Consider the following 15,737-nt stretch of genomic DNA (forward strand, 5'->3'; position numbering starts at 1 on the left):
CACCAAATTTGATGAGCTCTGAATTAGGATGGCATGGAAATTGGAGGTTAACTTAAAATGTGGGCTTCAGGCTTGCAGTTACCTCTTCTAGACGATGGATTTTGCCCCCATAATAAGTTGCAGTGGAATCTAGACAACCTATCACTGAGATACAAAAATTATGTTTAAGTGCACTGAATTGACAATGCAGTTGGCTTTCTTTCCAAACCTCTGTGCATTTCACTGCTGCATTAAAAATTCACTCTGCCCCTACAAGTACTACCAGCATTTTTGCTTTGGTCATAGGTGGAATAAGCAATCACAGCCGAGAATCCAAAAGCTGTTCACAAGGTTAATCTCGTGACAAACTTTCACAAGATTCAAGGGGTTCATTGGTCGAGGACTCGAGGCATGCACTAGGGTCAGCTAGGTTCACAACCAGTCTGCCAGTGGGAACAGGGTCTTCCCTTGGCTTAGCAACAAAAAAAGGTGATGTTAAATTTTTTTGTCTTGGATGTAAAAAGCAAAACTGAGAGAGAGAGAGAGAGAGAGAGTTACCATGTGCAAATGCCTAATATCGTATCTGGTGAATCAGATATATTAGCACTCTAGACTTTCATCTCCTTTTAAGGTGGAAAGATCAGGTGCAATATGATTGCACAAATATTTGTGCATTAAGCACATCTTGGGGACAGGCCTGTCAGTTGTGGGGCCCAAGGCCTGATGAAGGGCAATCAGGTGCTTAATGCACAAATTTGGTACCATGTGATTGCACCCATCCGGACTCTTTAAGAAGGAAAGTCCCAAAAGAGGGAGGATCAGGTGCAATGTGATTGTACACTTTTAGTGGTGATCAGGTGCAGCAGCATACTTAAAGTGCACAATCACATTGAACCTGATCTCAATTCGTCCCAAAGAGAATCCAGTGCCTTAGGTTGTGGCTGATGTCACCCTCTCAGTTTTTGGCCAATTCAACATTAGATGGCATTGAAAAATTCAGGGTAGATCAGGTCATATTGAGTGAACACAAATGCCTCTACGCTCTGATATTTTCAAGTGGTTATGATGTCAAAAGACCAGCACAGATGATTCTGTCTCAGAAGTCGCACAACAACACATCCGCTGCCAATATTCAGTTTTGTCATTGTCAAAAAATATTAGACATGATTTTATGCTCAGAAGTCGCAGAACAACACATCTGCTGCCAATATTCAGTTTTGTCATTGTCAAAAATATTAGACAGGATTTTATGCATCGCAATCAGATGATTCAAGAATCGATCTTTTTAAAATCATGCATGTATATCACATCGTATGTTCAGATTTAAGGAAAAAAAATCCATGAAAATTTCAGTTTGCACTTTAGTTCTCATAGTCTAGTGTTCCTATATATATATATATATAGCTCATTTCTTCAAAAAAAATCATATTTTAATTGTAGATCAAATGTTATAGATGTGAACTATTTGTTTAGTAGGGAATGTGTTTTGAATGACTGGATTATGACAAGTAAGCAGGTTTTTAAAGGAATTCAGAAATCAACGGCGCACATTGTGCCAAAACTTCATAACTAAAAAATCATGTTTTTACTTCGGAAAAACATAATCCAAGGCTTGATCCTTACACTACAAGAAAAATGTTAATTAGCGACGGAAATTTGCGACGGATTTTTTCCGTCGCAAATTAGCGACAGATTAGCTAGAGAAAACTTTCTTAATGAATCCGTCGCTAAGTAGCGACGGATTAGCGATGAAAGTTGTTTCATCGCTAATCCGTCGCTAATTAGCGACGAATTAACGACAACAAGTATTTCGTCGCTAATTTTCAATACAAGAAAAACATTTTAGCGAGGGATTTAGCGAGGGAAATTTTCCGTCGCTAATCCGTCGCTAATTAGCGACGGATTAGCGAGGGAAATTTTCCCTCGCTAATCCGTCGCTAATTTTCGATTTAAACCAAGCGCGAAATTTTCCCTCTCTCCCTGTTTGAAATTTAAATCGACCGCGCTCGATTTAAATCGACCGCGCTCGATTTAAACCGAGCGACGTCGGAGAGCTTATTGGAGAGCATGTACATGAGAGTGGAGGACGGTGACGCCGGAGGACAGTCGGCGATCGCTGGAGGACGTCGGCGCCGGTTGACGGAGGACGACAATGCCGATTCACGGAGGACGGCGACGCCGGAGGACGGTCGGCAATCGCTGGATGATGTCGGCGCCGGTTCACGGAGGACAACAACGTCGATTCACGGAGGACGGTCGACGATCGCTGGAGGACATTGGCGCCGGTTCATGGAGGACGATGACGCCGGTCCACAGAGGATGACGGCGACGCCGGTTCACGGAAGATGACGGTGCCAGTTCATGGAGGACGGCGACGCCGGAGAGCACCGGTTCATGGAGGACGGCGACGCCGGTTCGCGATGAGGCAGAGCGATCGTTATGTGCATGCAATGCCTGTCGGGTGCGGTATAAGTCCGGCTTAGTGCTGCCGGAATACCGCCCGACAAGGATCAATTTTTTTTTATTTTTTTTTTAAAATTTAGCGACAGATTAGCGACGGATAATTTCCGTCGCTAATCTGTCGCAAATTAGCGATGGAATTAACGACAGATAATTTTTTTCGCTAATTAGCGAGCAAAAAATCGCGATGGCCTCTATCCATCGCTAAGCCGTCGCTAAACAGTTTAGCGACGGCTTAGTGACGGATTAGCGATGGATAGAGGCCGTCGCTAATCCACGGTTTTCTTGTAGTGTTAGCAAACAAATATATATGTGTGTCTGCACATTCACACAAGAGCTCCACAGTGATGGCTAGGTAGGTTAGATTGAGGTGTTTCAAGTTGAAGAATTCGGAGTGTTGGAATCTAGGTGTGCATCCCTTGCTTCTAAGGCCAAGGTGCAGCAGGATCCCTAACAGGTGGGGGTGGGGGTGGAGGGCAGGCAGCCGAATGAACATTTTTTAAATGACTTGCTTATCAAGCTTGACAGATACGATCTACATAATTAATTTTGCAAAAAATATGATTTGCTTTGTGCAATCAATTGTCTACGTAGAAAATCAAGTGTATAATGCACCAAAATTTTGCTGCCGAACAGATCATGTTTTCACGTAAAAATAACTTGATACATAGTGTGTTTCCTGATCAATGAAAGCTGAACTGTACGGTGCTGTGATTTTCTACCCGACTGTATGGTGCTAATGATAGGAGTATATCTGCTCCTGCGGATATTATTTAGTCAGTAAAACTGTCTTCACCATACTTTGTTTACAAAGAAACATGCTTTGGATCCAATTTTTTTTTTTGTATCACTTAAGACATTGACTCTTCTAGAAACTTGTCTTAAACATTGAAATCACTTACATTCAATACATGGCAATTGCACAAACAACCAGATTCTGAAAACATGCAAAGCAGGTATTAAGTAAAGCTATGCGACAGGACAGTACGGTGCTATCGTCAGTCCCAAACTTTAGCACATAGCCAAGTCCTTTTTGCTTATGGAGATAATGACTCTACTACAATAATGCCAATAAAGTTCCATCCTTTAATGCCCAGAACAGTGGCATAGCAAGAAGTAGAAGGGAAAACGCCTTTATTATTCAAGTTCAACTGTTGAATTGACCAAATGACCTTTGATCCATAGGAATACATTTAATGATAATAAAGTTAAATTTATTATATCCACATTTATATAACACAAGGAACTTATTCAATTATTTTAGACGTCTTATAATTTAATGTACTAAATTCTTATTCGTTCAAATAAGAAATCAACCAATCAGACCAATACTTCCAAAAATAAAAGTTTATTTTAAATATGACATGAAAACTTAAAGCAGAGATTTGAACTTCAAAATAAAAGAATTTTGTGATTTAGAATCTGACACTGCCATCATAAGTTTTTTCCAGTAGATCTTGAATTGTCCTGGCACCAAAAATTATGCCTGTTTGAAATTAGCCTTTTATTTTAACAACTTTTTGTCCTTATAACATAACCCTCCACCAAAGCAATATCCACTTCCACATTACAAATTGGGGGAAAATGAAAGAAACACAGTAAAAGTACTATTTGTGAATTTCTTGTTTGGATGTTGGTGGTCCATTATATTCCTTGTCATTGATAGGGAGATATTCAAGGCTTTACTGAAGGTTATCTATTTGTGAATTTCTTGCTTGGATGTTGGTGGTCCAATATATAACTTGTCATTGATAAGGAGATATTTAAGGCTTATATATATATATATATATATATGTATATATATATATATATATATATATATTACCATGACAAAAGTAAACATAACTATGCTTGAAAATTTTTAAGTTAATGAACAAGCCTAGTTTACCATTATAAGAACTGGGGATGTCAACAGGTCTGACCTCCGTCAAAAATGAATAGATCTGGACCCAGATCCGACTAAGAGGTAAGTCTAGACCTAGCTCTGACCGGATCTTACAGAAGAAAAGTCATATCCAGCTTTCATAGGGATTACATGAACCAGACTTGGACCATAAATAATTTTATGTTTATTACATCAAAAAATTGTGGATCTTAATTGGAACTCGGGTTGTACTCGGCTTTTATATGAAATTTGCTAAACCATTCTCAGCTTCTATGCTAACCGAACCTCAGGGGTCCGACCCAGATAGTTAATGTTGTTATGAAGCCCTGATAATACGGATTATCATAGTAATAACCAACCCAGTTGACACCCTCTAATAAGAACCCAGTGGGGTTGGTTATTACTATGATTTGACACCCCTAATAAGAACCCATAAAGACAACCGCGGGTCGCCCCCGTGGCCAGCAGGGTGGTTGTGAGGGTGCTGAGATGAAGGCACTGGATCAAACTCCACTGGTGCATGGGTGTGTTTGTAGCTTTCAGAGGTGGGCCACATAAGGCAGGGTGGCCGTGGGACCTCACCCAAGGTTTTTCTCCGCGTCGGCGAGGGTTCCTCTTCATAAAAAAAACCTATAAAGTGCTAGTGAAGACTGCAGCATCTGAGTTGGATATGGCCCTCTCTAATCTTGCATCCTCCAATCCACTCCTCTCTACTTACACAAGAACCTGCCTAATTCAATTAAAGTAGGGCTTGAACCTACCATGGATCAGGTTTGGTTGGATCTCTGATCCAAGTCTAACACTTTATTTCCGGATACAGAGGATGGAGACCAAATGTGTATTCAGCTCAGATTTGGATTTGCCTATTCAGATTATTTAGATTCTGATCAATATTTTAAGTCCGATCAATGTCCTAATTCTTATCTAATCCAATCTATTTTCAGTTTTTGGATGTAAAAACTTGATTTCAATCTTTTTTTTACTAGATCTAGTATTACTGTGTGTATTTCGGATCCAAATTCAACCCTACATAATCGGATCTTATTCAGGTGCTTTCTCAGATTCAGTTCACAAAATTAGATTTGGATTAGGTCAGCCATGATTTCTGTCCCTTTTCTTAATCTTTTACACCCCTGCTAGATAACCCAAATAATTGGGATGTGTGTGTGTGTGTGTGTGTGATTAGAGTACAGAATTTAGTAAGAAGCACCAAATCTTTGTAGCAATTGCTTATTTTACTTAGTTTCTGCATTGAAGTGCCTATGGTACCGGTTCATATTCAGCTACCCAAAGCGCATTTTTAGGCACCTACTGCTGGATCCATCATCTTGACCGGACCCTAGATCGGATCGAAATCCAATATAGCACCTACTCATACATACAGAATCTATCAGTGAGATTATTCTTAGTTGTAACTTTCTCTTATGGGAGTTTAAACCCCGAGCACGGATCAGATGCAATGTAATCACACAAAAAAAAAGTGCAACCGCTCAGGTGCAATCACATTGCACAAATGCAAGTGCATAAAAAATAAAAAGAAAACACATAGAAAGCAATATGAAGGCCGGGAAGATGTAAATAAGAAATATCTATGAACACAAATATAAAACTACATGCAAGCTTGTTATAAAAAAATTACAATATTTTTAATATGAAAACATAGAAAAACAGGAAAGAAGCTTTAAAGAAATGAAAGAGCATCTAACTAAGAGGAAACAGGCTTCCCATTGAAGGGAATCGAGTTTCTTATATTTTGGAAGTAGGTTTCTCAAAGTTTCCCCTCCTTTGGGGGGGGGGGGGGGGGAAGAGAGGAGTTTCCTGCTTATGAAGCCAGCTTTCGAAGAAACGAGTTTCTCCATGTAGCAAGAAGCTTCCGATAACTACGCTCTCGGCCTATAGATTTAAAGAAAATAATAATAAAAAATAAGACATTCTCCCCTGCCGCAAATGCTATGTCCTTCATATGTGACAATATTTCACATAAGTTTTCATATCCAAAACTTCAGTTTTCCAATGCCAAGATAGAGTTGTTGAACCTCCTGCATCAGAGAGGTCCTGGCCATGATCATCCTTCATGAATTCTGGTGTACCCTCGATCATAGTGACAAACTTTAAAAATGGCAAAATCTCATTTTTCAAAAACTTGCAAAATTTTGAAAAATTTTCATAAGTCTTATGTTTTTTTGGCAAAATCTCAACAATAAAAAAAATTAATTAAAAAATATATAAATATTTTTTATAAGAAAATATTAATAAAATTTATTTAAAAATAAAAATACACAGTTTTAGCCGTTTAAAACATAAATATTTGCATTTAAATAATGGTATTTATGTTTTTTCATAAATCTCATGATATTTTGAAAATCTTGCAAGAAATTTCCATTTTAAACTTTCACGCAATTTCTCATGATATTATCACAAGATTTTCATAAATCTGTTGATATTTGTCACTATGTTCCTGATGGCCTAAAAAATGAGCTCTCCATCCTCTCATTTTTTCGGCCTGCCTGTTTCAATGGCCACAATATTGTGATGTTTTTAAAACATTCATGTATTATAAGTTATCACATCGAGAATTGAACAACATTTACATTTTTATCTTCTACATCTCGAGAAGAAAAAGTTGTTTTGTTTTTATATATATTTTTGTTTTTACACCTTTTTGCATAACTTTGTTCTTCTTCAATTTGTTTATTTTTTTCTTCGGGAAATTTTCAATAAAACACCTAAAGTTTTGGCTATAATAAAAAATACACCAAAAGTTTGCATATTGTTAAAAGTGCACATAACTATTTTAATGGTTAATTAAAAAGCACTTTGATTTTCCTTCCTTCAAGGTTATCGTCAAATGTGTGCTGATAGTTACTATTTTACCCTCTTAAAAGTTTTTCTAAAAGAGCTACCCAAATCCTTTTTCTTGGCAAACCAACTCTTCGATGGCAGCACTGCAACCAAGCATTTCAGGCAGGTGAAGCCCATTCTTGGAGGACAGCAAGCTTTTGTGGATTTAAGGAATTGATGAGAGTAAACTGTTTGATGGGCAGTCTAGTTTCAAATTCCATGGGCGTCACGCCGAGACTAAGCCGAAGCTTGGTGACTCCCTGGGGTTGAGGGGTAAGCCCTAAGAGTTTTACGTCGACATGAACAGTGATCGTAAGTACAGCAGGCTGAGCCAGGGGGCGGTTTCTCCGAGTAAGAAAAAAGTTTGGGCATGAAATATTTATAGAATCAGGTCTCTGGAAGTTGGAAGAAGGTGAATCTTCCTTAGTTTTCTGTAGGGAGATCCTAATATTGAACTCTTTCTATGCAGTTTACATATTAGATAGGTGTAGAGTGTGTAGGAACATGAATATCAATAAACCTTGTAATGTTTTATGAAAGATGAACAAACCCTATAATTCATATCACCAATCAGAAATAACCAAATCAAAGTATGTATGTATAGCAGCAAAGCTAGCTTCTTCAATGCATAATTCAAAAGCCAAAGTACTAACAAAACACATAAGTCCTCCAATCCATGCAAAATGCTACTTCTATAGACAAGCTTAGCAATTCTAGGGGCACCCAAATCTCATCCATGAAAGTGGAAACCCGGATCCATTTCTTTTTAATTTGTCATCAATCTCTACACACTCACAGGCGTAGAGAGGAGGCACTTTTCTTTTTTAAAGCACCCAGCATGAAGGCCTGGTCACGCTGGCTCAGCTTGCCATACCTACTGTCGTCGTGCTGACAGCATAAAACTCTGAGGCTAGGACCCCTGCCTCTAAGGCCCTATGCTAGGTGTTGGCTTGCGCAGAGGGGTGACGTCCATGAAAATTGAACCTTGACTACCCCTCAAGCAGCCAAGGCCCCACCCCACTACGCCAACTAGGGATGGCAGTGGACCGGGGCGGGGGACAAGGTCTCCACCCCCACCCCGTTTCAAAATTCGAACCTCCATCTCTGCCTCCATCCCTGTGAGGGGATGGATTTTAACCTCCACCCCCGCATTCATCCCTGTTTCATGTCCTCCATTCCTAATTAAAATGGGGGTGAGGCAGGGCGGGACCTCATTTCCGCTTGGTCTATAGTCATCCCTTGAAAGATTGGGGACAGGGTGGGGCGAAGATTGAGACGGGGACAGGGGCAGGGCGGTTGAAAGCATAAGTCCATCCCCGCACGGGGATCGATTTTAACCTTCATCCCCGTTTCATGCCCTTCATCCTCCATCCAAACGGGGTGAGGCAGGGCAGGGCCTCGTTGTCCCCCGGTCCACTGCAATCCCTAACGCCAACCCCCCTTGGAGCCGTAGAGAGGAGGCACTTGTTGCGTGCTTTCCATCAATGCTGGATAAGGAAGAAATTGATTGGCATGGTTTGTGGGTCTAGATGCCCAGGTACTGGGCAGACAGCATTGTCATGTTATGATCGACACACTAACTTTTAATTATTTTTGGGCCGATACAGAATAATTCACTTGAGTATCGGTGTCGGCCGATACACATGAATCGATCCGGGTCGATACCGATGGTGACAACATTGGGTGTGATGCTAAAAAAAAATGAAACCTTAACCCCGTCTAACAAGGTCCAACTGATCTTATATTTTGATTGGAGGAGAAGGATTCATGTGGAAGACCGCAGAATGATTTTCTTTGTTAGTTCATATCGCTCACCTCAATTGTTTTGGAATGAAGGCCTAGTTGTAGTTGTATTGCTGTTGTTTTGTTGATTTTTTGCCATGAATTTCTGTTCATCGCAGAATTACTCGGATGATCCTTGGCCGTCGATCTCATCTAGACAAACAGATGAACGTCCACGTCGGCACTGTAGTGATCCAATCACAAGAATGTGGGCCCGATTCCACGTCAGCTTATCCGCCATTTAGGGCGGAGACTCCTTAGCGAGACAAAAATCAGAAAACGTGGTGTCCAAAATTTTTTAGCTTAAAAGATATTTATACCCTCGAGGTGGATCAGGTGCAATGTGATTGCACATTTTTAATGTGCCGCTGCACCTGATCCCCCTCAATCATTTCTTAAGCCCATGACTGACAGACGTATCTCCAAGATGGAGGGTGCTCAGCTGCAACGGCACACTAAAAGTGTGCAATCACATTGCACCTGACCTTTTTTCATTTCCCCTCGGTCCTTTGCTTTTCGCACCGGACCACTGCCCAACTGGCAACTGCCGGTTGTTCCAGGTTACCAACTCCTTATTTATTAAATGAACTAAGTGGTAATATTTGCAGAATCTTAAGAATAATTTCGTCATTCCATCATCTCAGCCTTTCGTGTGACATGGCGTTGGAAAAAACTGGACTCACGGATCCATGCGGCGGACTTTTCGGATGGAGGGCATTGATGGTAATATTTGTAAAGTATTAACCCTATATTGGTCATTGTGATAGGGCAAGGACAAGGCCGGATGAATCGGGCCAAACGTATCGGAAACTGCCTCCTAAGAGTCTGAGACAGTCAAGGACGCGTGAAATCATCATTCACATAATGGATCAGAATCCCAACCCGTATCCAAATGAAAATCTGATGAGGTGGGAATTACTCTGGATCGGAACTTGGGAAATACTTGTTCCATTAGAAAAGGACTAAAAACAAGCTTTTTACATGGGTCCGATAAAAAAGAACACAGATCAGATTTGATTCAAATTTGAACATAGATCCAACATAAAAACTGATCTGAATCCAATCCAAATGTCAAAATAATCTGTTCAAGTAGATACGAATCTGATCTTAAACACACATTTAGGTCAATCCATTTGCACTTATACCGGTACAAGCTTCATGATCAGATCATTGCTGTATCCATTTGGATCAGAATCAGATCTGATCCCTTCATATCTTTTAGTGTAAAACGCTTTGATTTCAACATTTCTTGTTTGATCATTTGAAAACAGGGTATGGTTCAGCTATCAGCATCACAACTAGTTCTCATTCAGATTTGGGTACGTACCATAGTTTAAAAACTCACCGGGTCAACCCAGTGACTCATTTTACTCGGTCCGGATTGCCCAGTCACTAGGTCAAAAAAACTGGTTGAACTCATTTTTTACAAAACTTGGCCGAGTTATGGGCGATTCATGCATATATATAATATTTTATATATAATTGCATATATTATATGAAATATAATATAAATATTATGAATATTATATATAAAAATACGGTTATACATGTATTAATAAAATTATACATTAAATATATTATAAAAATATCATATAATACATTTAAATATTATTTTAATGGTTTTAACACGTGTTACGTTATGATTGGCACATAATAAATTTATTTTTGGGCCCATATAGAACGATTCACTTGAGTATAGCCGATACAACTGAATGGTAGCCAAACGAATTCAGGGCCGTTCCGATACTGACAACATTGAGTCAAAGGCACCCATGAAATAGAAGTTGCTCATTAATTATTCTTAAAGCCACTGATAAAACACTAAACCCAATCTAAAAATGGATCCAATGTGTAAATAATCAGAACAGAATCATACTTTTATAATCCGTGTCCAAAAATAAAGTGTCGGATTCGGATTCGAGGAGTACCCCCAATGACACTTGTGGAGCCCACAAGCCTCAGAACTAATCTGCGCGGTCAACTTTAGAGATGGACGGTAGCGACGGCGAAATCCACATGATTTAATAGAAATTTACAGAAATACCCATGCAGGACGAAGGAATCTCCTCGCTATTTGAGAAGTTTTGTCATCTGCTCAGTACACGGCGAGTTTTTGTATTCTTTTTCTTTTTTTTAATTCATGGGCATCTTCGTAGTTTACTTTAGTAAATTTTTTAATACACGTGTGGTAGGTGATATCATGTAGCCAGGAAAGTGCAACTTTTTTTGCTAACTTTTCTTAGGAAAGCTTGATCCCATGAAAGGCTATCAATGGGTTTGGGTCGGATCTGTATTGAGTATCTGATCCGACCTAAACCTGAATTCCTAGATGCCAGCTTAAAGGTTTCAATCGGATCAGACCCAAATAATATAGATGTCATTTTTAATGACATCTATAAATTCAGCTCTGCTGCTGATGACCATTCATCTCAACATTTCTTGATATGGACACCCCCAACGATGTCGAGAAATGCAAAGATGAGTGGCTGCCAAGCAGGTCGCTCATGCCCACCACACAGCAATGCTGCTAGGGCTGGTAAACGAGCCGGACGAACCGAATAGAGCAGGTTTGGGCTCGGCTCGTTTACCAGTGAATTGAGCTTGTGGCTCGGTTTGTGTTCATGTTTAACCAAGACGAGCTCAAGCTCAAGCTCGAGCTCGGCTCCTCCCTAAATTAGACAAGGCGAACACGAGCTGGCTAGTGTAAAAACATTTCGTGTTACTTATACATGAAATATCTATTACACTTAATAATTCATATTTTACATTCATCATTCTCTTTGTATATATATTTCATGCGTTCTTTTTATATATATTACACTTAAATATATATTTTATCTATATGAGCTCTCCAAAGCTAAGCAGAAACACCTTGTGTTCGGGCTTTGACTCATTTAAGCTAAACGAGCTGCTCGTAGCTCGACTTGACAACTATATGAACCGATCACGAACGAGTTCATGGCGAGCCAAACCTAGCCGAGTCACGAGCTGCTCGGTTCATTGACAGCCCTACATGCTGCCCTAATGCGAGTACAGGTTGCCCTGCAAAATATTGGCCAGGTTAATTTGAGCTATGATTTTTTATCGTATCCGACCAGAGCACTGTGTCACCAAGTACAGTTATGACCCGACACGTACTGCAGGTTTGACTCGTAAGTGTGATTTAAAAAACAAAAGGGATATAAGGGCATAGATTTTTAAATTTTTAATCAATAAAAAACTACTTTTATATATTCATACTTAAAAATATATTTATATTATTCAAAATCTAAAAAACATATCTACTCGTGTTAGTACTACTACTAGTGTCAGCATGTCGAATCCTGTTACCAGAAGCAAGTTGCAAAAATGGCGTGTCTCTGTGACCTAGCATGGAAATAGGATTCTGTATGTATTTTTTTTAGGTAAAAAGTACATAAGCGTACCAACGGTGGCTCTTCTTGTTTGGTAGTAACCGCTAGTGCACGTCACCTTGTGGTGGGACGTTGCAAGTTCGAATCCCATCGGTATCGGGTCTACCTAACCCCAGATAGACTTTCAAAAGAATAAAATACAAAAAGCGTAATTTTTTTGCTTGCTTTCAAAAAGTAAGCTTAATTCCAACCGTTAGATCCATAACTGGCATCTGACCCAACTTAAACCCAAATTCCAGTACATGAGCAAAAAATATCAATCCAACCTAACCGAATAATACATAGGTTGGTACGTATCGAGTTTGAGTTATGACTTTATTGGATATCTGACCCAATATGACCCAAACGAATTTTTAATTTCACATTTTGAACATTCCATTATATGGGTCAGATCTGGCTTCCCTTTTCTAGACCTGACACAACCCAGACCAATCCTAAACCGGACGGCATGTTATTTGGCTGGGTATGGGCATGCACTGATGTACTGGATCTTGGCTGTTATTTGGATCCATCTTGCCATTTGAGTTGGTATATCAGGTCGAAAAATAACAAGCGAACCTAAATCCTCTCTAAAAAATCTCGACCAACGGAGATCCAACTCCACAAATTTTTTTTTTTAATATAAAACCAATGAAAGAATAAACAATTCATTTAAGATGGTTAGTTTGAACATGTGATGAAACCTATCTGGGCAAATGTGAGAATGATGGACACAAAATAAATGAAAATAAATAAATAAAGAAGACCCAAGCAGGGTTGGTGTAGTGGGGTGGTGATAGCAGCCTGGTGCCATACTAGGGATGGCAATGGACCGGGGTGGGGGCGGGGGACAGGGTCTCCACCCCCGCCCCGTCTCAAGATTAAAACCTCCATCCCCTTACGGGGATGGATTTTAACCTCTACCCCCGCCTTCATCCCCGTTTCATGTCCTCCATCCCTGGTTCAAACGGGGATGAGGCGGGGCGGGGCCCCGTTTCTCCGTAGTCTATTGCCATCCTTTAGAAGGACTGGGGATGGGGCCGGGCGGAGCTAGGCAAGGATCGTGGCGGGGAAAAGTGTAAGCCCATCCCCGCCTTCATCCCCGAACGCGGATGGATTTTAACCTTTGTCCCCACCTCTATCCCCGTTTCATACCCTTCATCCCCGGTCCAAATGGGGCGAGGCCCCCGCTTTCCCCCGGTCCACTGCCATCCCTATAAATACCTGTAGATATTGTAAAGTATCAAATTAATTATAAATTATAAATTAATTGTTTGTTTCAATTTGAGTCAGCTGTCTTTATAGTAGGAGTGACTCTTCCTTTTTTAAGAAGATATTAGCTCCTTGGAATCTTTTCAAAGAGAAACCCTCCCTTTTGGGAAGCAGATCAGGTCATGCTGAACATGAGCTTTTTTGCTCATGCCGACATCGTGGTCGTCTGTTTGCATTTTGGATGGATGCCACGTGGTTTTGTTGACTTTTGACTTTTTAAAATGCAAATCGGATGGTCACGATGTCGGCATGAGAAAAAACGCTCATCTTCAGCATGACCTGATTTGCTTCTCCCTTTTTTCCCACTTATCAAAAATGTGTGTACCCCTCGTTCCTAAATCTTTATATCGCTCTCTTTCACATTCATGCCCTCTAGCATCATATCCTCTTTCTCTCGCCATGCCTTCCTTTAACTCGGGCCGCTATCATTTGGTATCAAAGAAGAACATTTTCGACGAAGATTGAAAAATGAACCAACATTTTTACTGTTAGATCTGACGATTTTACCATTGAATCTACTCGAAAGAAGCAAAAATCTAATTAAAAAAACATAGTTACGTTATTTTGTTTTAATCATAACCTGTACATGCATTGATCATTGCTTAGTAGCTAAAAGCTATGCTTTGGATTAAATCGATTAGACGAAAAAGCTGGATTTCTATTTCACCAAGTTTTGGTGAAATATGAGCCATCGATTTCGATCACTTTAAATATGCATCTAAACACTTACCCAATCAAGATTGTATTTTCTACTAAGTAAGCTATAAAAAATACATATAAGAGTTTGGATTAATCCAACACCTAAAACTTATCCCTTTGACATTATTTAGGACGATTTACAAGAGATATATAGGGTAATACATCCGTGCTAAATGAAACATGCTACATGGATTTTTCAAGAATTTGTCTTCTTTTTTTTTATTTTGATCATACATATGTGATCTATGTAGTTGATTTTATAGGGATCAGTTTTTAAAGCATTCTATCTCGACATATCAATGAGTTTTTATAAGGTTCAAAAAATCAACGGTGAATAATCTTTATAAAATTTTTAGGCTTTAAATGTTACTTTTTTTTTTATCAAAAGCACATGATACATGTGTGGGTTCCTCGTTAATCGATCATGCTCAATACATTTATGGGGTCCGAACTATGGGTGTCAACGGGTCAAGTTTGGTTCGGACCCAAGTGAGAAACCAAACTTGAACCTGATTTTTGGTTAAGGTATCGGGATCAGACCTAGGTCTAATCGAGTCCACTATAAGAGAAATCATACCCGAACCCGATAAGAAGTACATGAACTACACCCGGACCATACCCGGTAAAATAAAATTTTTTTTATTTTTGCATTGAAAATTTGTGGGTCTTAATCGGAACTCGGGTTGGGCCCGAGTATGGTATAAAATCTCACAAATTATACCCAGATCCATGTATTAATCAGATCTTCGGATCTAGACCCGAGTCTTAATCAAGTATTCTTATTTATCACCATACCCAGACCCTATAGGTTTTGATCCGGGTAAACCCGACCCATTGACACCCCCTAGTCGGAACCACGAAAAAAGCACCTAAAACCTAAAAAAATCATTTAGCATATTTCATTTAGCACAAAAGTATTACCAGAGCTGGAGAGAGGCTTAGTACTTGAAAGCCAAGTTTGAACACGCCAAGCTCATCTTGTTGGGCTAGCTTCCAAGCCAGACCTAATATATATATCGAGCAAAGAAACATGATTAGCTGCTTGTGACTCAACTCATGTTTAGTTGGTCAAAGGCTTGTAGGAACTCATGAAACGGCCTCCCCATGCTGAACATGAACAACTAATAGCTCGGCTTGTATAGGCTCACTAACTAGCAATAAATATATTTTACATATATATTATGTCATAAAGTTTAAGTGGTTAAATTGTTGGCTTGGAAGGAATAAATTTAGAGTTCAAACCCTTTTGCTTACAGCTTTAAAACAAAGAATTTATTTAAAAGTACTTTTTTTTTTGTTAAACAAGCCATCCCAAGGTGCAATCACATGGCACAAAATTTGTGCATTAAGCACCTGATCACCCTACATCAGGCTTTGGGCCCCACAACTGACAGGCCCTGTCTTCAAGATGGAGGGTGATCAGGTTT

The sequence above is a fragment of the Nuphar pumila genome, chromosome 9 (assembly GCF_984573655.1).
Source record: "Nuphar pumila chromosome 9, dmNupPumi1.hap1.1, whole genome shotgun sequence".
Classification (NCBI taxonomy): Eukaryota; Viridiplantae; Streptophyta; class Magnoliopsida; order Nymphaeales; family Nymphaeaceae; genus Nuphar; species Nuphar pumila.